The sequence below is a fragment of the Hippopotamus amphibius genome, chromosome 3 (genome assembly GCF_030028045.1).
Source record: "Hippopotamus amphibius kiboko isolate mHipAmp2 chromosome 3, mHipAmp2.hap2, whole genome shotgun sequence".
Lineage (NCBI taxonomy): Eukaryota > Metazoa > Chordata > Mammalia > Artiodactyla > Hippopotamidae > Hippopotamus > Hippopotamus amphibius.
This window is the reverse complement of record NC_080188.1, coordinates 30,075,774-30,101,837: the sequence shown is the minus strand read 5'-3', so window position 1 is coordinate 30,101,837 and position 26,064 is coordinate 30,075,774. Positions and strand designations below refer to the sequence as shown.

The window sequence follows — 26,064 nt, the reverse complement described above, 5'->3', positions numbered from 1 at the left end:
TGAGATTAAATAGAAATTTTGTGCTTTTTGTTGAAAAAATATGCCATAAGCATATGATAAATTATCTAATATGGATCCATAATGAGGAGGATTCCAAAATTTTTATAGTGGTATGTTTTCTTTCTAAGGTAGGTTTAACTTTGAATTGTATTAAAGTAACTTTGCATTTCATGAGCATACATTGTTTGGATAGCAGTGCTCTTGATTAAGTGTTGAATCTATGAAGCAGTCCCCACACACACTCAATTAAAATTTAAGCTATAACATTTTTTACAACAGAACAGAGAGTTTGATTGCTCTAAAAAACTTCCTTAAAAGGAAAATCTAAATACCAAGAAAAAATACTTTCACCCAAAGAATTGATGTTACCTTTGTATGGGATTTCTGTTACATATTAATCAACTTTTAGGTATCTATATCCTCTAGTTTAAATTGGGGAGAAAATTTATTAAGTTAAGCTATTTTCAACAGAAAATAGATATGATCTTAAAGTTTAATGCAGTAGTTTTAATGTGTCCTCTGTTGTCTGCTTTTGGAAGTTACATATTTTCTCAGGTTTCTATGACTGTTACTTTTTAAAAAAAATTCTTATTGGCATATAGTTGATTTGCAGTGTTGTGCTATTTTCTGCTGTACAGCAAAGTGAATCAGTTATACATACATCCACTCTTTTTTAAACTCTTCCCGTATAGGTCGTTACAGAGTGTTGCGTAGAGTTACAGTAGGTCGTTATTAGTTTCCTGTTTTATATATAGTGGTGTGTATATGTCAGTCCCAATCTCCCAATTTATCCCTCCTCCTCTCCTTACTCTCTGATAACCATAAGTTTGTTTTCTATATCAATAACTCTATTTATGTTTTGCAGATAAGTTCATTTGTACCAGTTTTTAGATTACGCATATAAGCGGTATCATATATTTGTCTTTCTTTGTCTGACTTCACCCAGTATGCCAGTCTCTAGGTCTGTCCATATTGCTGTAAATGGCATTATTTTATTCTTTTTTATGACTAATATTCCATTGTGTATATGTACCACATCTTTTTTATTCATTCTTCTGTTGATGAACATTTAGATTACTTCCATGTCCTGGCTGTTGTAAATAGTGTTGCAGTGAACATTGGGGTGCATATATCTTTTCAAATTATGATTTTCTCCAGATATATGCCCAGGAGTGGGATTGCTGGATCATATGGTAGCTCTGTTTTTAGTTTTTTAAGGAACCTCCATACTGTTCTCTGTACTGGCCGTACCAATTTACATTCCCACCAACCATGTAGGAGGGTTCCTTTTTCTCCACAACCTCTCTAGCATTTATCGTTTGTAGATTTCTTGATGATGGCCATTCTGATCTGCGTGAGGTGATACCTCATTGTAGTTCTCATTTGCTTTTCTCTAATAATTAGTGACGTTGAGCACCTTTTCATGTGCCTCTTGGCCATCTGTATGTCTTCTTTGGAGAAATGTCTATTTAGATCTTCTGCCCATTGTTTGATTGGGTAGTTTGTTTTTTTTAATGTTGCGCTGCATAAGCTGTTTGTATATTTTGAAGATTAATCGCTTGTCAGTTGCTTCGTTGGCAAATATTTTCTCCCATTCTGAGCATTGTTTTTTCATTTTGTTTATGGTTTCCTTTTAATTAGGTCCCATTTGTTTGTTTTTGTTTTTGTTTTCATTACCCTAGGAGGTGGATTGAAAAAGATCTTGCTGCGATTTATGTCCAAGAGTGTTCTGCCTATGTTTTCCTCTAACAGTCTTAGTATCGGGTCTTATATTTAGGTCTTTAATCCATTTTGAGTTTATTTTTGTGTGCAGTGGTAGGGTATGACTATTACTTTTGATAGTGACTGCTTTCTACTTTTTTCTGTTTTGTCATGAAAATACGAAGTCTTTAGGTGCTTATTTCTTCTGTTTATTCTCAGTGACATGATCAGGTTATTAAAATATCTGGTTTTATTCTAAATAAAACTTATTATTATTTATTACCTGAAATTTAGTAATGAAGACAGCAAACTACTTTAAAGGTCTTAGTTATTTATATTTATGACATGGTATAGTGATTAGGAATGCAGGGCTCTCTAGCTAGCTAGCCTGCTTGGCGTTCACATCCTGGTTTTATTGCTAGTGATTGGACAAATGTTACCTCAATTCCTCATCTGTAAAATGAAGATAATACTAGTTCATAATATTATGTGAGAATTAAACAACACATGCAAATTAATTAGAATGAGTATTTGTCACGTAGTTAATTGTTCAGTAAATGTTCGAAGTTATTATTTCTGTTGTTTTGTTACTTTCTTATTGTGTACCAAACATGGCTCTTATCATTTTTTAGAGGGGAGTCCCAGTTTTGATAAGTTGCTTAGAGTTTTGTATCTACATAGAGAGTTTGGGAGTACTTGACCTTTTTATGTGACTTAGAACAATGAAAAAGTTATTAGGAGATGTTGCCAAGGTGCATGGTTTTGCATATTTCTTTGAAATCCCTTTGCCAAACTGGTGACTTTTTTTCTATGTTGAAACTTAAATTTTAGTTGAAATAATATTAAAAGTTACTTAGGAAAAAACCCACAAATTAAAATGAAAAATGTTAGAACTCAAATTTTATTTTACAACTTTAACTTATATAATTCTGTAGAAATTTCACAAAATTTTACTGGAAGCAAGAAGAGACATGAGAGAAACAGTTAATGGAAATGCTGTTTCCAGCTCTTACCTGGTAATTTTTGTCTCCATCAGAGTTGATGATGATATAATGTATCTGTAATTATAAAGGTGTCTGTTTCACCAGTAGAGTTTATTGTATGAAACAAGTTTACCTTATTTAGCTTCTTTTTAGACTTGATCACATTCTTAAATTTTTCTTTGTCTCTTTCTTTTGTTGGGGCTGATCATTATTAAAACTTAAGATTTTTTTCTTTTGAAAATAGTTTCGTGGTTTTTATAAAAATGAGTATTTTTCCTTTGGAAAAAGTTAAAGTACCAAAAACTACAAAGAAAATCTATGATGAAAAAAATCACCCAAAATCTCAGGGATAAAGCTCTGTTAAGATTTTTTTCAGCATTTTCTAAGGCAGTTGGGGTGTGTGTGTGTGTGTGTGTGTATATATATATGTACATGATGTACATGTTACAATTTTATAGCAAGTGGAATATATGCAGTTTTATAAACTGCTTTTTTTCCTGTCATCATGTTCTCTGGATATCTTTACTTATAAAGTGATATTTTTATTGTTTTTATCTAGTCTTAGTGTTTTACTTTGTTTTCATTTGATCCTTGAACAGTACGGCAATTGGGGCATTAACCTTCAGCATGATTGAAAAAGTCGAAAATCCACGTATAACTTATAGTTGGCCCCTCCTTGGTTTCTCCATATATGCAGTTTCTCAGTGTCCAGGGTTCCACATTCTTTAATTCAACCAACCTTAAATCGTTTATTACTAAAGTATTATGTTGGTCAAGAAGTTCGTTTGGTTTTAAGTAAAAATAAAAGACACATTTTTCATTTTCACCAAGCTCTTTATTGAACAGTGTATCCATTAACTGAACAAACTTTTTGGCAAACTCACTATTTACTATTGGAAAAAATCTGCGTGCAAGTGGACTTGTGGAGTTCAAACCTGTGTTGTTCAAGGGTCAACTGTAGTTCATTTACATTTTTTGCTGATAATAGCCAAGTTTGTAACTACCATCAACTTTGACTTCTCTGTGAGTCATCTGTTTTGCATTCCTTTTTATCCTGCCTATTGTGCTCTTTTTTGTGCATTAATCTAATTATTTTTTCTGTTTTTCCTGCTATTAATTTGTTAGTTATATATTCTTTCATTATACCTTTATGGTTATGCTAGAGGTTAAAACAAGTATACTTGACTTACAATACAAATTGCTTATAATACAGGTAATACAAATTATCACTTTTACGATTCCCCAATAATGACAGTTTCTTACAAATTAACTCATACTCCACCCTTTCTGCATTGTTATTGTTCTGCAGTTTATTTATACATATTTTAAACTCCAGAAGATAGTATGGTTTTGGATAGTCAATTTTTGTTCATATTTACCCTTTCCAGGGTTCTTCCTTCCTGCATTTCTGTTTCTGTCTGGGATCATTTTCCTTCTGTTTGAAAAGTTTACTTTAGTAGTATGTATTTTAATATTGGCCTACCTACTGACAGTGAATTTTTCCATTTTTGTTTATTTGAAAACATCTTAATTTCATCTTTTTTGAGTAATATTTTCATTGGGTGTAGAATTCTGTGTTGGTAATTATTTCATTGTCTTATAGCTTTCTGTTAAAGTCTTATTGAAGGTAATGTATCAGCTTGTAGTCTTGCTAATAATAATAATGTCTTATTTTTTTCAAAAGACTTCTCAAAATGCCTTCTTTTCTTAGTTTTTTTAGCAGTTTGACTATGATGTGTTGAGTTGTGGTTTTCTTTGTATTTTGCTTTATGTTCATAGAGCTTTTTTGAATCTGTAGCTTGCTGCCTTTAGTTTTGGAAAGTTCTCTGTCATTACATCTTCAATTATTGCTTCTGCCCCCTCCTCCTTTATAGTTTCTAATTTAAACATGTATTACACCCTATCATCATGTTTCACATGTCTCTTAAAAATGTTTCTTCTCTCTATATTTCAGTTTGGGTATCTTATAATGACCTATCTTATACTACACCAAGAACTATCTTATTTTTTCTCCAAGCCAATCTATTGTGTTCTTAATTTTACATTGAAACTTTGATTTCTAAAATATCTGTTCGATCCTATTTTATAGATTTTTAATAGACTTCAATTCTCTTTTTTATTTTATTTATTATTTTTTAAAATTTTATTTATTTATTTATTTATTTTATTGGCTGTGTTGGGTCTTTTTTGCTGTGTGCAGGCTTTCTTTTAGTTGCGGTGAGTGGGGCCAACTCTTTGTTGTGATGCGCGGACTCCTCATTGCCGTGGCTTCTCTTGTTGCGGAGCACGGGCTCTAGGCGTGTGGGCTTCAGTAGCTGCAGCACGTGGGCTCAATAGTTGTGGCTCACGGGCTCTATAGCGCAGGCTCAATAGTTGTGGCCCACGAGCTTAGTTGCTCCGTGGCATGTGGGGTCTTCTTGGGGCAGGGATTGAACCTACGTCCCCTGCATTGGCAGGCGGATTTTTCACCACTGCTCCACCTAGGAAGTCCCAGACTTCAATTCTCTTGAACATATTGGTTATAATTATTTAAGTACTTGTCTATTAATTGCAATATCTGCATCAACCATTGGTCTACTTATGTTGTTTTTCTGTTGGTTGTTATTCATGTGGTTGTGTGTTTCTGTCACTTCATATGTTGCTAGGTTTTTCAAAGAACTTGTCCATTTCATGTAAGTTGTTGAATTAGTAAAGTTGTTTATAATATTCTCTTATTATTTTTTAAATAGCTGTAGAGTATATCATGAGGCTAATATCTGTATAATCTGTAGAGATTTGGTATCATTCCTGATATTGGGAATTTGTGTCTTTTCTTTTTTTTCCCCTGATCAATCTGGCTTGAGATTTATTAATTTTATTAAGATTCTCAAATAATCAGCTTTTGGTTTAACCAATTTCCTCTGGTTCTCCTGTTTTTTGTTTCCTTATTTCTGCTCTGACCTTTATTAATTCCTTTCTTTAACTTAACTTTAGGTTTAGTTTGTTTTCTTTTTCTAGTTTCTTAAGGTAAATTTGTGACCTTTTCCCCCTACTATATGTGTGCTATAAATTTCCCTCTAAATGTTGCTTGCAAATTTTAGTATATATATATTTCTTTCATTTTTATCCAGTTCAGAATACTTTTTAATTTACTTTTTGATGTCTTCTTTGGCTTATAGGTTATTTGGAAGTATATTATTTAGTTTCCAAGAATTTGAGGATTTTCCAGAGTTGTCTATTATTTTCAACTTAATTCTCTTGTGATGAGAGAATATACTGTTATGACTTGGATCTTTTTGAATTTATTGGTTTGTTTTATGGCCCAGAAAATGATCTTAGTAAATGCTCCACGTGCACTTGAAAAAAATGTATATTCTGTTGTTGTTGGGTGGAGTGTTCTTTAAATATCAATTAGGTCAACTTGGTTGACTGTTTTTGTTTATATCTTTTAATTTGTGATTGAATGTCAGACATTGTGAATTAAAAAAACAAAATAAAGCAATCATTACCAAGTACGTTCTGCCAGAGGATGTTTACCTTTTCTTCTAGGCAAATAGAATAGGAAGCCAACCACCTTAATTTATACAGAAGCTAGGTTGCTATTTGAGTAGTTTGGTGGTGTTCTTCTCATTCTTTACCTTATTTGTAGGGTGTAGTTTTCCAAGACTTTCATATCAAAGCCTTTCATTTCATTCTAAAGGGTCTTTATCCCCTTAGCAATGTCAAAGGTGGAAAATTTCACTTTGCTTTTCAATGTTTTTCAATTATTATTTAGGTTCTTACTCTGCACTGTTTTATTTACTTATTTTTATTATTTTTAAAAATTTAATTAATTTTTATTGACTGCATTGGGTCTTCATTGCTGTGTGTGGGGTTTCTCTAGTTGTGGTGAGCTGGGGCTACTCTTCATTTCACTGTGTGGGCTTTTCTCATTGTGGTGGCTTCTCTTGTTGTGGAGCACAGACTTTGGGCACGCGGGCTTCATAGTTGTGGCATGTGGGCTCAGTAGTTGTGGCTCACAGGCTCTAAAGTGCAGGCTCAGTAGTTGTGGCACATGAGCTTAGTTGCTCCGCGGCATGTGGGATCTTCCTGGACCAGGGATTGAACCCGTGTCCCCTGCATTGGCAGGCGGATTCTTAACCACTGTGCCACCAGGGAAGTCCTACCCTTCACTGTTTCAAAATTAAGCACATGTCCTGTGAGAGATATTAGCCTTGAGCTTGAGGTCCCTGCAGTTTCCTTTTTGTTATTCCAGCCTTGTGTTAACAACAAAAGCTCTCCTGGCTCCTTGGTTCCTCAGCAGCAGCGTTTTGTACAGGCCAGATCTCAAATTTTCAGCCTTCACTCTTAGTCCATAATCCGGAAATACTCCCAGGGAAAAGACAACTGCAGATCATCTAAACACCTTTAAAATAGTCCCCCTTCTCTGGAGTTGTAGACCTTGTTGTCCTCCATGCTTAAAGACATCTTTATGCTGCCTTTAAAAATATGGTTTTTGTAATTTATTTAGCTTTTCTAGTTGTTCTCAAGAAGAATATTGACCTGCTGCAAACTGTTCTGTCTTACTTGGATGTGGGTAACTCCCTATTGGTTTTTAGAAGCTTTGCAGAATACTCAGATTTCATAAACAATTTTGTATTAAGTATTCGTTAGGTTTTAGGTAGTTGGGTTTTAGTTTTTGACCTGGTATACTTTTTAAAAATCAGACTTATTGAGGTATAATTTATATATGTTAAAATTCGTCCAGAGTAAGTACACATACTGAATTTTGACTGACGTATACATTCTTGTAACCATTACCACAATCAAGATACAAAAAATTCCTATCAACTTGAAAAGTTCTCTCTCCCTGAAACAACTGGTGGTGGTTTGCTCATTACAACCACCAGTCTGTTTTCTGTTAACACAACTTTGCCTTTTATGCAATACAATATAAATGGGATACTACAGTATATAGTCTTCTGGGTCTACCTTGCACTTAGCATAATGCTTTTGATACTCATCTATGTCAGTAGTTTCTTTTTTAATTTCTGAATACTTTTCCATTGTATGAGACATGGCATAATTTGTTCATAATTATTAGTTGGATTTGTGGATTGCTTCCAGTTTTTGGATATTTTAAACAAAATGCTGAACATTTGTGGATGTGTGTTTTCATTTCACTTGGGCAGACACATAGGAATAGAATTGCTGGGTTGTATGGTAATTATATGTTTAACTTTATAAGACATTGATGAACTATTTTCTAAAGTGGTTTTACCATTTTGTATTCCCTTCAGCAATGTGAAATTTTCAGTTGCTCTACATTCTTGCTAACACATGGTATTGTCAGTGTTTTTGAATTTCTGCCGTTCTAGTGGGTGTGTAATGTTATATCTCATTGTGGTTTTGATTTGCATTTCCCTAATGGCTAATGATATTGAGCATGTTTACATGTGCTTATTGGTCATGCATATATTTTCTTTTGTGAGGTGTCTCCTCAGATCTTCTACCCCTTTAAAAAATTGAGTTGTTTGCTCATTACTGAGATGTAAGAGGGTTTTCTTTTTGTTTTTCTTTTTTTTAAACACATTCTGATATGAGGTCTTTATCGGATATTAGAATTATGAAAATTTAATCTCCCAATCTGTCTGCCCTTTATATTTTCTTAATGGTACGTGAAGAGTGAAGTTTTAAATTTTGATGAAATCCAATTTATTAATTCTTTTAGGCTTCATATTTTTGTGTCCTAAGAAATATTTGTTTACTTGAAGATTTTCTCTCGTGTTTTCTTATAGACATTTTATAGTTTTAGCTTTTATGTTTAAGTATATGATTCGTTTCAGTTAATTTTTATATATGATACAAAAAAGGGTTGAAATTCTTAAAAAATTTTTTTCATGTAGATATACATTTGTTCTAGCACCATTTGTGGCAAGACTATTCTTTGCCTACTGAATTACCTTGTTACTTTTGTCAAAAATCAATTAATCATATGTGTGTGGGTCTTTTTTTGAACTCTGTTTTTTAAAAGAATTATTTATTAATTCATTGGCTACGTTGTGTCTTCGTTGCTGCACATGGGCTTTTCTCTAGTCATGTGAATTGGAACCTACTCTTCATTGTGGTGCAAGGGTTCCTCACTGTGGTAACTTTGTCCTGTTGCAGAGCGTGGGCTCTATGCTTGTGAGCTTCAGTAGTTGCAGCACACGGGCTCAATAGTTGTGGTGCACAAGCTTAGCCGCTCCATGGCATGTGGGATCTTCCCAGAGCAGGGATCAAACCTATGTCCCCTGCATTGGCAGGCAGATTCTTATCCACTGTGCCACCTAGGACGTCCCTGAATTCTATTTTATGTAGTGAACTTTATATCTATCTTTACATCAGTACCTTAAACTCTTAATTACTGTAGTTTTAAATCTGGTAATGGAAGTTCTCCAATACCGTAAACATAATATACTTCTGTGTTCATTTAGGCCTTTAATTTCTCTCAGCAATGCTTTGTATAGTTTTTGAATATACTTGTAGTAGTGGACTTTATCCTACTTGTTCCTCAAGTACCTAGTGAATATCTGCTGTGTGCCAGGCACTGTTTTAGTTGCTGGTGTTATAGCAGTGAACAAAGAAAGCAAAAAGACCTGCCCTGGGGAGCTTATTACATTCTAACCTGGGGAAAACAGATGAGAAACTCTTAAGTTAAATGTATGTTAGATGGTGGTTAATACTATAGAGGAAAACAAATCAGGGTGTAGAGGGTTGGAATTTGGGGGTGGGGAGGGAGGGGTTTGTAATTTTAAATTGTGTGGACAGAGAGGTCTTCATTGAGAAATTAATATTTAAGCAGACCTTAGTCTGCTCTATAACCTAATGATGAAACAACTAACAATTCAGGAGGAAAAAGGGAAAGAAGGTGAGAGCTTGAAAAAGTGTGCTAAGTATGCTAGTTGCCTCCTGTGTGGTAACTAGAAGTCCATAGCATTTAAAATCAACAAGTGTAGTAATAGAAGTAAACCTAACAGCAGAAAGGTAAACAGTAAGAAAGATCATGTTTTTGGTTGAAATCTGGTGAGATGAGAAAGCTTATCTTAACATAGCTTGTGGTAGAGAACTAATAGGTAACATGAAAAAATGGAAGACTAATTTCAGTACATTTGGTATGATTATAAAAGTATTATTTTAATAAAAGGCTATTAAAATAACTATAAAATGTAAATATAAAGAGAAGATAGAATTAAATGAGACAAAGAGGGGTATTTTGATTGTAAAGATTGTAATTTACAGTGAAGAAATACCAAATATATGTGCAAAAATAGTAGAGCTTTAATATTCAGGAAGTAAAAATGATCCTGGAAAGTTATTCAGAAAAACTTTACCTGTAGACTTTAATGGATCTCTTTTAGACTGAAGTGTATCAAGAGAAACAAATTAAGGTAATAGAACAGCTAAATATTCCAATTAATAGGCAAATTTTGATGGATAAACTGAATCCTACCTTGAAAATAGAGACTGTGCCTTCTTTCCAAGCATTTATAGAACATATACAAAAATTTATTGTAGTCCTAGATCATAAACAAAACTTTTGTATATTCCTAAAGGGAGGAATAATTTAGAACTGCGCATCTAATATGATAGCCACTAGCTATATCTAGCAATTTAAATTCATTAAAGTTGAGTAAAATTTAAAATGCATTTTCTCAATCTTACTAACGACATATCAAGTGCTCAAATAGGATTCATTGCCATTGGAGTGAGGAGAGAAGAAACAGATTGAAGACAGTATATGTGAACTAAATTCCTCTCTTTCATAGCAAGGAGTCATTAGACATAATTTGAAGTTAATCAAGAAATGCAGACAGACATGTTACCTATAATTATAGAGATAAATATAGAAACTACAAACAAATAGGTGAAAGTGAATGCTTCTAGGGAAGAGGACTGCAGTTCTTTTACTATTTGTTTTTTTAAAACCATGTGCATGTATTACATCAGTAATATGCAACTTTTGAGAGACTAATAGGATATACAAATAAAATGGAAGCTTATAAACTGTCTTTGCACAATAGCTTCTTATCCACTAAATGTTAAGTGTAACTTTATTCCTTTACTTAAAAAATACTTTTTTTAGATTTGATTACAATTAATTTATACTAAAAGTATTAAAATTTTTTTCAGGTACCAATTGCCAGTCTTCTTTCCATGTACAGATGAGGATAGCAAGCAGCTTTCTGTAACTTTGGGCATATACTACTTATCTTTAATTGATAAAATAGTTAATTTGACTTCAGTAGTTAGTAAAAGACCCATATAAAATATTTGGAGTACTTTAAGATTTTAATCTAAATAAGCATCTTTCAGACAACAAAAGGGCAGTTACATGGGTCAGGAAATAAAAATCAAAGCCTATACTCACAGCCCCTGAAGACTTACGATATATTTCAAAGGTAATTTCTCTTGAACTTCTAGGGAATATTTTAATTATAAGTAAAGAGCGACATCTTTAGCAAGGACATTTGAGAAATAACTATATGAAAATTTTACTGCTTCAATAGTGAAGGTATTTGTTATTATTTGAGATGCCACTTTATATTGCATTATTTATTCACAACCTATTGCTGTAGTTATTATCTATTTTCAGAACGTATTATTACATCTTTTTTGCAGATTCATTATGAGAGAGGGACTATAGATAAGGTTGAGGGCAGAAGAGAAAGAAGTTTTGCCCTATGATTTAATATTACTTGAAAGTGTGTATAGGCAGACTAATTTACAGTGTCATTTGTTGAATGTGTATAATATTTGTTTTCCAGTTTCCCAAATTGACTGGCCAAGCCAGTTTTTACAGCTTGACACTCTGAAACTATCAGTATGTTGTTGTTTGATAGTTCAAGTAACTTTACACATAAATAAGAAAATTAAACGCATAGGGATTAAATTTAAACACTTACCTTAGAGGAACAGTATTACACAGCAAATCGTCAAAAAGACTGAAAATAAATCCACAGCGTAGTGGAAAATTTAGGGAATATGGCATTACTAATTTATCTTTATAATAGTCTATTGAAAAGTCTTGATCTCCAAATAATTTTTCAACATTTAAAAATTCAGTATTTTAGAAATAGAATTTTTTCTGCCTTGGAATATAATTTAAATCATTTTAATGACTGAAGATCTTTATAATTATACTTAAATCAATTACAAAGTGCTTGCTGAAGGTATAGGAGATTGGGGACTTATCTACTGACTTCAAGACAATCTAAAACTTTGCTTTTCAATAAATCTTTGATGTTTTCTTATTTGTCTTTGTCCTAAAACATTAATACATGTTTAAAAAAACCCAATAGTAATGAAATGTTCTATAAATGTGTTTGTCACTTAACTTAGGTTGTGCTGCATTATGATTACCAGCCCTAAAATAATTCTGTAATAATATGGTTTACAATATGCGGCAAGAGTCCAGTGGCACCATTGAAACAATGCCCAACCTGAAACAAGTGCTTGTTCCATTCTTTCAGCTTTCATCAAGTCATATACCTGTATATGTTTAGAGGAGAGTATCTCTTCATCCTTAGGCTAGGCTCACTCTGCCTCACACTACCTTTTTTTTTTTTTTTTTTTTCTCATTAATTTTCACTTTTTATTTATCATCTCCCTGCGAGTCTTCGATTGGAGTCTTTTTTTTTTTTTGTTAATTATTTTTTTTTTGGGGGGTACACCAGGTTCAATCAACTGTTTTTACACACATATCCCCATATTCCACACTACCTTTTGTTGAAAGCCCTGACATTTTAAAATTTTCTAAAGATGTTTACTAGTGCTTTCTGTAGATATTATAAGAATAAAAATGAAAATATTATATTGCTATCATAAGTCATAGTATTTAATGGTAGGGACTTTGTTCAGTCGTATAGCCCTAGTACCTAAAATGCCTGGCCATAGTATATAGTCAGTAGTTTTTGAACATAAGTAAATGCAGAAATTACTGATGTATCCATATTTATATGTATATTTATTCTATTCATATTTAGCAAATACTTTACCATTATTGTATATGATGATAATCTTGCAATTTATCTTCCTATCAAAAAGAATATTTAGTTGTATATAATCCAGTTAAGACTGTAAGTTCCTTAAGGAGTTTGAGCATAACTTTACACCACTGGAATACTAAACTGTAGGTGGGAGTAATATTCCACATTATAACATAGTTGTCCACATGTAAATTCTCTAGTTTGTGCCAATTGAGAGTTCTCACTCATACTAGTACTAATCAACCACTTAAGAAAATTAATGCTCTGACAACTTTAGTTGTTCAAGCACATTTTATTTAAGTAGTAAGATTTAAACCATATGTTCAAAACTTTATTTTTAAGTCTCTAAAATCTTTAATTATTGAAGGTTAACAATATTATCATCAGAGTATGTGAGATTTCATCATTGGACCAAATTGGCAGCGTAGGGATTCCTAGCACTCATCCCTTGCCAAAACATCAGTTTTGCTCCTGCAAACCCAGGTCCCATCTCTACCTAGTGTCTGTCAGCTCCAGTGGCCCCAGGCAGCTCTTGTGACTCCTCAGCTCCTTGTGAGTTCCAGCAGACCCAGGTCCCTGATCTATTGTAGCACTAGCTGGCTCCTGTGGACCCAGGCTACAGGGTCACTTTGGTGCCAGTCAACTACTCTGGCACCAGGCCCTCAGCAGGCTCCTGAGAATCTAGGCTCCTGACTCACTTTAGCACTGGTTGCCTTCCGCGACCCTGGGCATCTTCCATAGCACAGGGCTACTGGCAATTTTCCATGAACCCAGGCTCCTGGCACATCCCAGCACCAACTGTCTTTGTGGCCCCTGGATCCTAATCAATGCCTGTGAACCCATACTCTCAGCTGGGCTCAACACCTGACCAACTACCATGACCACAGATCCCTGATACACCCCAGCTTAAATCTAGCCCATATGGAACTTGACTCCAGATTGGCTTCTGTGGGCCCTGAATCAGGTCCTCCCTCTTGTAGCCAGACACCAGGATGGTCCCTGAAAATGCAAGCGTCAGGCCTCCCACCCCATGGCTCCAGCAGTAAACTCGCCTGTGGAAACCACCTTATGTGTCACCCAGAATCTCCGGATGGGCTGACTGGTGAAGGACTTTGCCTGCTGAAGCATGTTGTAAAGACTAGAAGAGGTGCCCATTTCTTCAAATATGCAGACTCCAATGTAAGCCACAAGGATCATGAAAAATCAGGGAAACATGACACCATCAAAGGAAACGAACAAAACTCCAGTGACTGACCCTAAAGAAAGAGATCTATGAACTACCTGAGAAAGAATTCAAAATAATCCTCTTGAAGAAATTCACTGAACTATTAAAGGAACACAGACAAGTAAATGAAAGTCGGAAAACAGTGTGTGAACAAAATGAGAAGTTTAACGAAGAAATGGAAACCATTAATAAACACAGAAATACTGGAGTTGAAGAATACAATGACTGAGCTGAAGATTTCTTAAAAATATTCAACTGCAGATTTGACCAAGCAGAAGAAAGAAATAATGCACAAGAAGTATCATCCAATCAGAGAAACAAAAATAAAAGAGAATGAGAAAGTGTGAAGAAAATCTGTGTAAATAATGGAATGCTATTAAAAGAAACAATCTACTCATTATTGGAGCCCCAGAGGAGAAAAGAGGGAGAAAGAAGCATAAAGCTAATTTAAAGAAATAATGGCTGAGAAGTTCCCAAATCTGGGGAGAGATTTGGACATTCAAGTTCATGAAGATGGAAGGTAATCAGTCACCTGAAAATTTCAAGTGAAAATGATCTTCTCTAAGACACATTATAATAAAACTGCCTAAAATCCAGCACATTTTAAAAGCAGCAAGAGAAATAAATTCACATATAAGGGGACCTCCCCCCCCCCCACCCCCCATAAGGCTATCAGCAGAATTCTCAGCAGAAACTTTGCAGACCAGGAGAACATGGAATGATGTATTCAAAGTGCTAAAAGAAAAAAACCTGCCAACCAAGAATACTTTACACAGCAAAGTTTTTACAGACATATAAGGGGAGATACCTTTCCCAAACAAAAGCGAAGGGTGTTCATCACCACTAGATCTGCCTGTGAGAAATGGTGAAAGGAGTTCTTCAAGCTGAAAGGAAAGGATGCTGATTAGTAACATGAAAACAAATGGAAATATAAAACATACTGGTAAAGGGTAAGTATATAATCAAATTCAGAGTATTAGATAATGTGAGAGTATTCAAAGTAACATGGTTAAGTTAATCACTTAACTCTAATATAAAGGTTTAAGGGACAACTCTACTAAAAGTAACTATAGCTACAGGACTTCCCTGGTGGTCCAGTGGCTAAGACTCTGTGCTCCCAATGCGGGGGGCCCAGGTTTGATCCCTGGTCAGGCAACTAGATCTTACATGCCACAACTAAGAGTTCACAGGCCACAACTAAAGATCTTGAATGTTGCAGTTAAAGATCCTGCATGACACAATGAAGGTCCTGTGTGCCACAACTAAGAGCCAATGCAGCCAAATAAATAAATATTTTAAAAAGTAACTATATCTACAATAATTTGTTAATGGATGCACGGTATTAAAAGAGGTAAATTATGACATCAAAAACATGAAGTAAAAGAGTAGAGTTCTTGTATGTGATCTAAGTTAGCTTAAAATAGACTGTTATAGCTAGAAGGTGTTTTATGTAAGCCTTATGGTAATCATAAAGCAAAACCTGGAGTAGATACATAAAAGATAAAAGGGAATCAAAGCACACCACTATGGAAAATCAATTCACAAAGAAAGACAGCAAAAGATGAAAAAAGGAACAAGGGAACTACAGAACAGGCAGAAAACATTTAATAAAATGGCATTAGAAAGTTCTTACCTATCAATAATTACTTTAAATGTAAATGGATAAAATCTTCCAATCAAAACTCATAGAGAAGCTGACTGGATTAATAAAAAAGATCCAACTATATGCTTCCTATAAGAGGCTCATTTCACTTTAAGGATACATGTGGGCTCAAAGTGAAGGAATGGAAAAAGATTTCCATGCAAATGGAAACCAAAGAGAGCAGGGGTAGCTCACCTTATATCAGACAAAATAGACTTTAAATCAAAAACTATAACAAGGTGCAAAGACTGTCATTATACAATGAAAAGAATTGATTCATCAAGAGGATATAACAGTTGCAGATATATATGCACCGAATATTGGAGCACCTAAAAATATTAAATATGAACATAAGGGAGAAATCAACAATTCAGTAATAGTAGGGGACCTCAGTACCCCCACTTTCAGCAATGGATAGGTCATCTAGAAGAATGAAGGAAAATACTGGACCTGAAATATACCTTAGACCAAATAGACATAATAGACAGATACATAACATTGCACCCAACAGCAGCAGAATACATATTCTTCTTAAGTGTACATGGAAACACTATGAGGTAGATCATGTTAGGTCACAAAACAAGCCTTAGCAAACATAAGAGGATTGATATTGTACCACCTACCTTTTCCATATGATGGTGTGAAACTGGAAATCAATAACAGGAAAATTGAAAGAATCACAGTTGTATGGAAATTAAATAACAAACTCCTAAACAGCCAATCAGTTAAAGAAATCAAAACGGAAATTAAAAAATACCATGAAACAAACAAAAATGGAAACACAATATACCAAAACACATGGTATGCAGCAAAAGCAGTTTTAAGAGGGAAATTCATAGCAATAAATGCCTAGATTAAAGGAAAAGTAAAGATCACAAAAAAACAACCTAACTACACCTCAAGGAACTAGGAAAGAAAAACCTGGGACCAGATGACTTCACAGGAAAATTCTTGAAAACATTTAAAGCAATTAGCAGAAAGAAGGAAATAACCAAGATTAACACAGAAATAAATGAAAGAGACCAAGAAAACAATATAAAAGATAAATGAAACTAATGACTGTTTTTTGTTTGTGTTTTGAGAAGATAGCCTTCACAAATCTTTAGCTGTATCTAAGGGAAAAGAAAAAAAAATCAGAAATGAAAGAGGCGACATTACAACCAACACAACAGAAATACAAAGGAAAATAAGAGACCATTGTGAAGTCATGCCAACAAATTGTTTAATCTAGAAGAAATGGATAAATTATAGAAACATACAATCTGCCAGGACTGAATCATGAAGTGGGAAATTTGAATGAACCAATAATGGATAAGGAGATTGAAACAGTAATCAACAGCCTTGCAGCAAAGAAAAGCCAGGACCAGGTTGTTTCACTAGTGAAATGTTCTACCAAACATTTAAAGAATATTAAATGCCAATCCTTCTTAAACCCTTCCAAAAAAACTGAAGAGGAAGGAGCACTTGATACCAGAGCCAGATTAGGATACTACAAGAAAAGAAAACTACAGGCCAAAATCCTTGAGGAATATAGGTGCAAAAGTTATCAACAAACTCTACTAGTAAACTGAATTCAGCAGCACATTAAAAGGATCATACACCATAATCAAATTCGATTTATCCCTGGGCTGCAGGGATGGTTCAGTGTACACAAACCAGTAAATGTATACCACATTACTAGAATGAGAGATGAAAATCACATGACCAATTATTATTGAATAGATGCAGAAAAAGTATTTGACAAAGTTAATCATCCTTTCTTGATAAAAACTCCCAAGAAATTGGGTATAGAGGGCATGCATCTCAATCGTGAGAGAATAAGTGTTGTGATCCTTTGTTTTGCCAGCCCTAGGAAACTGATGTAAGTTCTCATTAAAAAATGATGTGAAATCAAAAAATATTTTAAAAATAATTGGCACAGGCCCTAACTAAAACTTCTGCCACAGGAAATGAACAGAAATGTAACATGCAAAAGAGAGATGACTCAGAATAAAACATTTTAGTTAATGGAAGGAAACTTTAGACAAAATATGCTCTGTACACAATAAACACAAACAGTATAGCAACAGAGAAATAGCAAGGAATATGAAAAATTGGGAAACAAGTATAAAAGTAAAAATATAAGATGAGCAAGCTTTCTGTTTTCTGGTTTTTTTGGGTCAGTTTTCTAGTTTTATTATACTATGATTTCTCTGTACTAGCATTGTCTAATAGAACTTTTTGTGATGATGGAAGTGCTCTGAGTAGTAGCCACTACCATAGGAAGCAATCACTTCTAACCATATTTACGGTTTTTCTGATCTTTATCTCCATAATTATAAGCAACATATTTGTTTCTTTTAAAATTGTGTTAGGAAAACACATAACATTGTTTACCCTCTTAATTGTTTTTAAGTGTCCTGTTCAGTAGTGATAAGTATATTCATATTGCTCTATAACAGATCCCTAGAACTTTTTCATCCTGCAAAACTGAAACACTACCCATTAAACATTAATTCTCTTTCCCCCCAACCCTAGTCCTTGGCAACCACCTCTCAGCTTTGTTTCTATGATTTTGACTACTTTAGTTGAAAGTAGAGTCATGTAGTATTTGTCCTTAAGCTCATTTTGCTTAGCATAATGTCATTGAGGTTCATCCATTTTGTAGCATGTGATAGGATTCCTTCTCTTTTTAAGGCTGCATAATATTCCATATCTGTTTGTCCCACATTTTCTTTATCCATTCATCTGTAGGTGAACATTTGGGTTACTTCCACCTCTTGGCTCTTCTGAGTAATGCTGCAATGAACATGAGTGTGGAAATAACTCTTCAAGATCCTGTTTTGAGTTTTTTAAAATATATCTACCCAGAAATGTGATTGCTGGGTCATATACTAATTCTCTTTTTATTGTTTTGAGGAATGTCCATACTGTTTTCTGTAATAGCTGTACTATTTTACATTCCCACCAATAATGAACAAGGTTCCAATTTCTCAATATCCTCACTAACCCTTCTTATTTTCTGTTGTTTTAACAGTGTCCACCTAATGGGTTTGGGGTAATATCTCATTGTAGTTTTGATTTGCATTTCTCTTATGATTAGGGATTGAACATGTTTTTTTATATCTGTTGGCCATTTGATTATCTTCTTTGGAGAATTGTCTATGTCTTTTACCCATTTTTCAGTTGGACTATTTCTTTTTGAGTTGTAGTTCTTTGTATATTCTGAATATTAGCCCTTTATCAGATATATACTTTGCAGATATTTTCTCCTGTTCTGTTGGTTGCCTTTTCACTCTTGATTTTTTTTGAAAATCAAAACTTTTTAGTTTAATGTAGTCCCATTTGTGTATTTATGCTTTTGTTACCTATGCTTTTAGTATCATATCCTAGAAAACATTGCTAAGTCCAATGTCCTGAATTTTCCCCCATGTTTTCTTCTAGGTGTCTTCTAGTTTTCTATCTTATGTTTAGATCTTTAACCCATTTTGAGTTAATTTTTGTGTATGGTGTAAGGGCAAGGTCCAATTTCATTCTTTTACATGTGAATATCCAGTTTTTCCAGCACCATTTGTCGAAAATACTGTCCTTTTTCCATTGTGTAGTCTTGGTACCCTTGTTAAAAATCATTTTGTCATATGTGCAAGAATTTGTTTCTGGGCTCTCTATTATATTTCATTGGTATTCCATATCTGTCCTTATGCCAGCACCACACTGTCTTGATTACTATTGCTTTGTAGTATGTTTTGAAATCAGGAAATGTGAGTCCTCCAGTATTGTTTTTCTTCTTCAAGATTTTTTGGGCTATTTGGAATTATTTCGAGTAGCCTTGAGATTCAGTATGAGTCCATATGAATCATATGAGTGATTGTTTTTCCATTTTTGAAATTTTCCATTAGTAAGATTTTAATAGAGATGGCATTGAGTCTGTAGAACCTTTTGGATAGTGTGGATGTTTTAACAACACTGTGTTTTTTCAATCCACAGAGTGTCTTTCCATTTCTTTGTATCTTTGATTTCTTTTAGCTATGTTTTATAGTTTTCAGTGTACAAATTTTCACCTCTCTGGTTTAGTTTATTCCCTTTTTTTTTTGATACTATTGTAAATGGAATTGTTTACTTAAATTTCCTTTTGGATTGTTCCTTGTTAATGTTTAGCAACAAAACTGCTTTTTGAGTGTTGAATTGTATTGGGCACCTTTGCTAAAATCATTTACTTGTTTTAACAGGCTTTTGTTGGTGTGGAATCTTTAGGGTTTTCTGCATATATGATCACGTGATTTGTGAACAGAGGTAATTTTTTGCTTCTTCCTCCCATATTCGGATGACTTTTATTTCTTTTTCTTGCCGAATTGCTTTAGCTAGGACTTCGAGCACCATGTTGAATTTAAGTGATGTGAGTAGGCATTATTGCTTTGTCCATAATCTTAGAGGAAAAGCTTTCAGTTTTCATTGTTGAGTATATTAGCTGTGATCATTTCATATATGGCTTTTATTATGTTGAGGTGGTTTGCTTCTTTTCTAGTTTGTTTAGTGTTTTTATTGTGAAAGTGTTCAATTTTGTCAAATACTTTTTCTTTATCAATCGAGGTGGTATTTCCTCCCCCTTTATTCTGTTAATGGGGTATATGACATTGATTAATCTTCATGTTTTGAATTATCCTTGCATTCCAGGTATAAATACCACTTGATCATGGTATATAATCCATTTAATGTACTATTTAATTTAGTTTGTTAGTATTTTGTTGAGGATTTTTGCATCAATATTCATCAAGGATATTGGTCTGGAGTTTTCTTGTGTCTTTTTCTGGTTTTGGTATCAGGGTGATGCTGGCATCATGAAATGAATTGGAAATGTTCCCTCCTGTTTAATTATTTGGAAGACTTTGAGGAGGATTGGTGTTAATTCTTCTTTAAATGTTTTAGAGAATTCCTGTGAAGCCATCTGGTCCCAGGCTTTTCTTTGCTGGGATTTGCTTTTATTTCTTGATTAATTGACTTTAAATTATTCTCTTGAAAGAATTCTTATTCTCTAATAAAGATGAAGATTTAATTTACTTATGCTGTCCTTAATCTCTTATCTCTCTTCATCCCAAAGTTTGAAACATTATAATCAGTTCTTTTATTAGTACCTTTGCATCTGTAAATAAAATGTTTCTTAGACATTATATTTTAAATCTCTACTATGTAAGATAAGGATAGTAAGGCTTTTTTCCATTTCTTGATCTTGTCTTTTCTACTCCTTCACTTCCATTTGTACCTTTTCTTTTGTGTTTGACCAGGTTGATCACATAACATTTACATTCTGTTGTATAATGAGATTTAAGACATTCAGGCTTTTCAGTAGGATAATTGTAAAAGCTTGAACACAATAAATTACAGTTAATCATTGAGCTATTTTCCATGGGTACAAAGTTATGATAATGGAACTCAAAAAATAAAATACGTCATATCAAGGTAAAGTGGTTATCTTTACTTAAGTTTTTTTCACAATCATGCCACTAGTTTGCCCTATATTCTGACTTTCTGTTCATCTTTCCCCCTCTACAGTCTGTAATTGCCTTTTTCTCCTTGGTCGAAATGTTTCCTGCTTGAATAACAATATGTATTATTTGTTGGACAGAAATCCCTGATTTTCCTGGAGACATCCGTTTTAGAGTTGTCCTACTTCCTCCTTTAGTCTTCATGGGTTGGAAGCCTGCTGTGTATCTGTCATTCTGAGATATTCATTCACTGCATTTCTGGGTTAGATTTACTGTTTCTTAGATATCACATCTTCCTCTTTCATGGCATTCTCTTTCTTTTTTGCTGGAATATATTCTAAACTAGCTTCAGCATACAGGGTACTTAAGATGTAAACATTCTTGCATGCCTGAACATGACTTTGGCCTGGTTCATAATTGCTTGATAGTTTGGGTGCAGAAATTTAGATTCAGATTAAATTCCTTTAGAACTTACGGGTTTTGCTCTGTTCTGTGTAGATCAAGATGTTAAGAAGTCTGATGCTGCTCTGAATTTTGTTACTTTTTAATGACCCTTTCCCCCTGTCTTTGGAAGCTTTAGTATCTTACCTTTGTCCTTGTAGTTCTGGAATTTTATAGTTACGTGGCTAGGTATAAGTTGTTCTTATTATTCTACCTGCATTTTCTGGAGTTGGAAGGCCCTTTCAGTTGAAATGCAGTTGTCTCCCTTCAGGTATGGGAAATGTTCTCATTACTTTTTGGGTAATATATCTTGGTTTTCTATGTCCTCCCACTTCGATAGGCTCACCAACAGAATCTTGGCTTTCTGGTTTGAACCTTATGTCTTTTATTTCTTCTCAAGTTTTCCGTCATTGCCTTTTTATTTTATATTCTGAGAGATGTATTCAACTATATGTTCTTACTTTTCTGTGAATGTCTGTAAGCAGACTCTTAAGTATTTCAGTAGTTTGCTTATTTTCTGTCGGTATTATTTCAAGAGGCAACTAGTATAGTAATTTAAAAGCATATACAATGGAACTAGACTGTCAGACTGTGTGAGTTAAGATTGCAGCTCCACCACTTAATAACTACATGACCTTGGGTAAATTATTTAACCTCTCTGTGCTCAGTCTCTGAACTACAAAATGAGGATAATAACTGCTTTTTGGGCAAAGGAGTTCCTGTTTGTAAAGCATTTACAACAGTTCTTGGTATAGTAAAATCTGTGTCATTGTTTGTTAAATATGTAGCATTCTGTTTTTGTTTTTTATCCTTTTCTTCTGTACCCTGAAGAGTCTATGAGTCTTCTGGGGTTAGTTGATCTGCTTATTTATCTTGGTCTTTTTCTAGCTGTAGTTTTTCCTCATATGACTAGAAATTATTATTGTTGGTTCATGTATATTGCTACAGGATTATCTTGATTATTTTAGGTAGCTACGGTGGGTTTTTCCCCTTGTTGGATAGGTGGATTTTTTTTCCAACTGACATCTCTGTTTGAAAAGATTACTTGGTAATTCTTTGTTCATAGATGGAGTGTTTTGTCTGCTGGAAAGTTTAGGTTTAGAGCCTAAGAGCAGGGAACCTATTGTTATTCTCAGGAGCTTTCCAGTTGTCATATTGATATGAGCTCTGTGGACACTAACATCCATCTGGTTTCTTTCTGAGCAGTTTGCTAGATTTCTGCTAGAATTCTTTAGAAAAGAGTGGCGCTGTTTTGGGCCTAGGGGTGATGCTGGGCCTTGCTTAGCCAGGGAAGGGGTGCCGAGAAAGGAGACAAGTAAGGCTTTTTCCTAGGTCACTTGTATTCAGCCTCTTTACCTGCTAACTCTAGAGCCTAGACTGTGGATTCAGACCTCCAGTGTAGTCCTTTTATGTGTGAATTTTGCATGTGCTTTCCTTAGTTCCTTAGTTCTGCTTGACCTGTTAACACACTTGGATCTACTTTCTGTTCTCCAGAAATCTACGGTATCATTTAATCTCTTCATAACTCCCTTCTCCATTCTTTTCATTGTTTTATAGATCTTAATTTTTGTACTTCTGTGTTGTCCTGCCAGTAGGCTTTTCAAAGGGAAGAGAGGCCAAACTGAGTGTTTGCCATCATTATTTCTTTCACTCTCCAGGTTTTCTTTAAAAGAAAGAAAAAAAGAAAGAAAGGAGAGAAATTGTTACTTCACCCCTAAATAATTGTTTCTTTAAAAAAGGATATTTTCTTACATAAACTCAGTATCATTACCACATCTAACCAAATTAACCGTAATTTCTTATTATCATATAATGCCTAGTCCTTATTCAGATTTTTTCAGTTGTTTCAAAAATACATTTTGATGTTGTTTGAAACAGGATTCAGATGAGGTATTAACAGTTGGTTGTAATGTTTCTTGAGTCCTTTTTTTTTTTTTTTCTTAAGAGTACAGTTTTTTTGGAAGAAGAACGACATCAGTTTGTCGATCACCTTTGATAGAAAATGTTTGCCACAGCTGTATATGACACAGTTCTGTTCCAGTTTCTTAAGAATGAAAAATCTTCCTCAAATAACACATACTTTTGTTGTAATGGAATGCATACACAACAGTATACAGAATAGAATAATGAACTCCCATGTAATCACTATCACCCAGCTTTAATCACTATCAGCTCAGGACCTGTCTTGTTTCATCTATACCCTCACCCATGTATGCTCTCCTAAAGCTATTTGAAGCATATTCCACGTATAATTCATCTGTAAATATTTCTAAATGTAAATATTTCTAAAACTAAAGGCTCTGACGCTTTTTAAAATTTAGGACAGTTGACAACCCCCCCCCCCCTTTTCGCTTTTTTTCCTCCATGTTGAAGAAACTAGGTCAGTTGTTCTGTAATATTTCACATCGTAGGTTTATCTGATAGCTTCTTCCTGATGTCATTTTACTTATTCCTTTTCTATATTAGTTTAAACTGAAAGTTTGATCTAAAGCAGTGTTTCTCAACCTTTTTTCTTTTTTTTATTACTCCTTTAAAGGCCCTTTTTAGACAGTTTTTCCTTTATTGTCTGCTCTCTGAGACCCATGAATATATATATAGCATTCCGCTTTGGAGGGGAAGAAGCCATTTAGATTTACTAATGTTGAAGATTTTTTTCACCCCTGTGTGTGACATTGCTACTATTAAGAATATATGATACAAAGATTTGATAGATTCCAGTTTGACTCTTTACACAAGAACATTTTATAAGTAGTTCTGTGTACTATGAATTTCATTACATTGGGAGGTACATAATGTCTGTCTCACTTTTGGAGATGGTAAGATTGACCAGTTGTGATCTGTTATGCAGTTCACCATCACTTTTTCTCCTCATGGCTTTAAAATCCATTGATGATTGTTGCCCATCTATTTATGTAATTTCTTTTTGTTCTTATTAGCTAAAATTCTTTGAAGGACTAGCCCTCACCAGTTAAGTCTCTTTGGTTACCTTGGAATATAGTTTGATAGGACAGGCAAGAAAAAGCTTTATTAGTTACCTTTTACTTACCAATTTTTGATTAACCCTTAGTGTACCAGACTTTTTGATTTTTAAACATTTCCAGCTATTTATAATGACTAGTATTTCATGATTATTATTCTGTAAGGTCTCCCAAAGAATAAAGCAAAATGTACTTTAAAAAAAATTGAATAAATGTCTATCTTGCATTAATTATGTTCTCTTACCTTTAAACATTGTGTTTCATCATTTTAAGATTTCTTTTATTGTGACTCACCAATTATTGCTATCTTTCCTTAAAAGATAATATGAAAATAGAAGAATAATGGAATCATGCAGAAGGGTGATAGAATATGGAAAAAAAATGTTGGTATTGCATCATTTTTTTTTTAGTCTTTAATTTTTTTGTATTGCCCAAGTAATTGCATCATCTTTCAAGAAGTTATAAAAGAAGCCTGGAGACACTATTTTTGTGGGCTGTTTTTAGTTTTCATTGAACACAGTTGAGAATTCAGAAACTTTCATTTCTGCCCATAATGGCAAAGAGAGGAAAAATCGCAGCAGATGATGTTTCACATCTCTTCGACAATTCAGCTATTGAATGCAAAGAGAAAAAGAGCAGCACTCCAGGTTCAATGCCAGCATTTTGCAATGGAAATATAATGTGAACCACAAATGAAGCCACATGCGTGATTTAAAATTTACCTTAAAAAAGTAAGCAAAGAAAATGGTGTCATTGAGTCTGAAGTCAGGGAGCCCAATTCCTCCAGCTCTGTTTTTCTTTCTCAAGATTGCTTTGGTTATTCAGGGTCTTTTGTGTCTTCATAAAAATTTTAAGATTTTTTTTGTTCTAGTTCTTTGAAAAAATGCCATTGGTGATGTGATAAGGATTGCATTATATCTGTAGATTACCTTGGGTAGTATAGTCATTTTGACAGTGTTGATTCTTCCAATCCAAGAACATAGTATCTCTCTCCATCTGTTTTTGTCATCTTTGATTTCTTTCATCAGTATCTCATAGTTTTCGAAGTACAGGTCTTTTGTCTCCTTATGTAGGTTTATTCCTAGGTATTTTATTCTTTTTGATGCGATGGTAAGTGCGATTGTTTCTTAAATTTCTCTTTCTGATCTTTTGTTGTTAGTGTATAGAAATGCAACAGACTTCTGTGTATTAATTTTGTAACCTGCAGCTTTACCAGATTTATTGATGTGCTCTGGTAGTTTTCTTGTAGCGCCTTCAGGATTTTCTGTGTATAGTATCATGTCATCTGAAAACAGTGACTGTTTAACTTCTTCTTTTCCAATTTGGATTCCTTTTATTTCTTCTTCTTCTTCTCTGATTGCTGTAGCTAGGACTTCCCAAACTATGTTTAATACAGGTGGCAAGAGTGGACATCCTTGTCTTGTTCCTCATCTTAGAGGAAATGCTTTTAACTTTTACCCATTGACTATGATGTTAGCTGTAGGTTTGTTTTATATGGTCTTTATTATGTTGAAGTATGTTCCCCCTATGCCCACTTTCTGGAGAATTTTTATCATAAATGGGTGTTGAATTTTCTGAATCTAGTGAGATGATCATATGGTTTTTATTCTTCAATTTGTTGATGTAATGTATCACATTGATTGATT

The 26,064-nt window shown here is 33.9% G+C and overlaps 1 protein-coding gene across 8 annotated transcripts in view; it reads left to right on the top strand.

Moving 5' to 3' along the window:
• CLOCK (clock circadian regulator) overlaps positions 1-26,064 on the top strand; it is a 131,486-nt gene that overhangs the window by 6,274 nt on the left and 99,148 nt on the right. The gene's annotated exons all lie outside the window — the stretch shown is intronic.